We start from the raw sequence: 3,328 nt of genomic DNA, 5'->3' as shown, positions 1-3,328 counted from the left end.
CTCCCCCCCCTCCCCCTTGCCCTTTCCTCCTTTCCTCTCTCTCATCATTCTGTAAACAGAGTTCAGCCTACCTGGATACCTCAGTCAGCCACTGAAAATCCAACATACTGGATGGGTGCACCCCTTCGTTCTGGCCAGTCAGTATCCCTGGGAAGGCCATGCCAACGCCCTCTCTCCTCCTGCCCCTGAACTATGTGGCTGGAGAAAATTGTAAAACTTGACCAGATCCTTGAAGTCTCCGGGCTCCCCTGGGTCCTCCCATAATTGATCAATCAGTGCCTTTGATAGCTCGCTCTCTGCCCTTCCATTGCCCCAAGGCTGAGCCCCAGCCTTGCATTGCCATTCTCTGCAGATCACCTTGCCTTCAATTCCCTCAGAAAAACATCACTTGGCAGGAGCTCCTTCAACTTCCCTTCTCTCTCCAAAGTGTCTCCGATTCTTCATCCTTCCCTTTATCCTTTCTTACCAAAGAGAAATATCTTTAGTCTTGGTGATGAAGGGTCCACATCCAACTCAAATCAGCATGTGAGTAGGAGGTCCCAAAGGTTGTGCATGGTCATTAGAGGCAGCAACACCTCTTCATCGGGGGTGGTTCTCTCCTCAGGACTTCTCGCTATGGAAGGATCTCAGGACGCCAGCTGGGCTGAGGCAGACCCCCACCAGGAACCCATAAGGGAGGCCACAGCCCAGGGCAGCCTCTCCAGCATCTTCCTCATCCTGCCCCTGACCATCCTCTCAGCTAGGCTTCTCCATTCCTGCCTTATTTAATTACATAGCTCCCCTTACTCACACTTGTATATTCTATTTTTCTCCTCTAGACCCTGACCCTTAGTTTAAAATATACTCAAAGCTCTTCCAGCCTAAATTGTCCCCCTCTCAGTCCTGATGTTCCCCTAGCTACTGCCTTAAATGTCTGTTTTCCTTCCCAGCAACTCCCTTGAGAGTAGCCAACACTCAACACCATCAACTCAAACTGACCATTTTTTCACATCTGAATTCTGATTTCCATGTGCTCCTCCCCACACCCCAATTCCACTGACAGTGCTGTATTAGGGTTGCTGAAGATCCAGGCCATCAAATCCAATTCTTCTCTAATAGACTGCATACCTGTGTTTGGGAGGATTTAAAAAATAATGCATGTCTACACAGAGCACTGACAGGGGAGCAGGATTGTGTCGATTCTCATTATAGTAGGTGCTCCAAGGAGGAAGCAGTTCTTGGGCATAAAGCCCAAACTCCTTTGCCCAACTTGACAGCTGAATGCTGGGACTTGACCTAATTAAGGGAGATGACAGATTTCCTGACAGCCAGGTGTTATCACCCCCATTATACCAAGAAAAAAGGCGAGGCTCAGAAAAGAGTTACCTATATATGGATTGCCCGAAGTTACACAGTGCGCGTTCGCATCAGAGCTCTTTTCGTCACATAGTAATGGTAATAGCTACCACTTAATAACTGCTGTAATCAGGCACATGCTAAGAGATTTGGAGACCATTACTCGCTTAATCCTCTCCCAAAGTACAGACTAGAATCTCCACTGACCACTCCACAATGCTGCTGGGATGTCTCATGGACATTTCAGTGGTGACACATCCAAAAATGGTCTTTTCCCAGAAACCTGCTCCACTTGAAGCTTTCACTGTCAGTCAGACAACTTCGTTACTAGTTGCTCAGCACACAAAAGCTGGAGTCATCTCTTTCACACTTATACAGTTTCGAAAGACAGAAAGAAGAGAAAATCCTCTTGTCTCCACCCTCAAAATATACCCGAAATCTGCCCACCTCTCACCACTTGTACTGCTACTAGTTTGGTGCCAACCACCGTCATCCCTCACTTAGATTACCTGGTATGCTCCTACCACGCCTCTCCGCTCTTTCTCTCTCACCTGCCTCTCCCTCATCATATTCTTCTCAACACAGCCAGAGTGATCCTTTTAAAGCAAGGCAGATCATGACCCTCCCCTGCTCAAAACTCAGGAATGGTTCCCCATCTCACTCAGACGAAAAGTCAGAGCCTCACACGGCCTAACTGTGATGGCGAACCTTTTGAACTCAGCGTGTCAGCATTTTGAAAAACCCTAACTTAACTCTGGTGCCGTGTCACATATAGAAATTTTTTGATATTTGCAACCATAGTAAAACAAAGACTTATGTTTTTGATATTTATTTTATATATTTAAATGACATTTAACAAAGAAAAATCAACCAAAAAAATGAGTTCGTGTGTCGCCTCTGACACACGTGTCATAGTTCGCCATCACTGACTAGGAGGTCCTCACAGATCTGGGCCCAACCCCTCTTTAGAGGTGCCTCTCCTGCTACTCCCTGCCTTCACCTTAACACTCCAGCCATCAAATCGCCTCCTCAAACACGCCAGGCCTGCTCTTGCCTGAGGCCTTTGCATCAGCCGTCCCCGCTACCTGGAGGCTCTTCCCCACCTTTGTCCCCCATGGGCACCTCCCTCGCCTTTTTCAAGTTCACTCAAACCTCACATTCTCATTGTGACCAAACTTTTCACAACTCCTGATTCCCCCTTACTCTCTGCTACTTTCTTCTTTTTTAGCACATGACTTTTTTTAAAATCCTCACCCAAGGATATTTTTCCATTGATTTTTAGAGAGAGTGGAAGGGAGGGGGAGGGACAGAGAGAGAAAAAGATCAACGTGAGAGAAACATCAATGTGAGAGAGACACAACGGAGGTACATGACCTTGACCGAATCGAACCCTTCAGTTCTCTGGCGACACTCTATCCAATGAACCAAACCTGCTAAGGCAGCGAATCAATTTCTAACTGTTAGAATCTAACATATTATATAATGTACTTATTGTTCACACCCCTCCAGAATGTAAACTTCTCAGAGAAAACGATCTTTGTTTTGTTCACTGATATATGCCAAGTGCCTTAACAAAAGTCTGGCACATAGTCAATTTGTTGAATGAATAAACCTGATGACAGATTTACACCGTATGACTGTCAAAAACAACGCCCTTTGTAATAAAAGGCACTTTTGACAACCCTTATCCCATTCAAGTCTGAAACACGATTTGCGAGCCTTGCGCAGCTCTCTGCCTCCATCTGGCGGCAACTGTCAGACTGAATTGTTTCTCTTCCAGCGCAGTCACAAGTTTGTTCGGAACTATTCGACTCGGCTGTCACTGAGTACGCATCGGACAGAGATCCACGAGCACGAGCTCCGAGCCGGAAATTGCAGTGCCGTGAGAACCATCATCAGTAACCAATAGGAACAGAGGTCTTGGTCACGCGGTGCGCGCTCAGCCTATGGGGCTGTCAAGGCCGGCCTGCTTCCTCCCTTCCGCTCCACGCTC

The sequence above is a fragment of the Myotis davidii genome, unplaced genomic scaffold (assembly GCF_000327345.1).
Source record: "Myotis davidii unplaced genomic scaffold, ASM32734v1 scaffold118, whole genome shotgun sequence".
NCBI lineage: Eukaryota > Metazoa > Chordata > Mammalia > Chiroptera > Vespertilionidae > Myotis > Myotis davidii.
The sequence above is the reverse complement of the archived record's forward strand: the minus strand, read 5'-3'. Positions refer to the sequence as shown.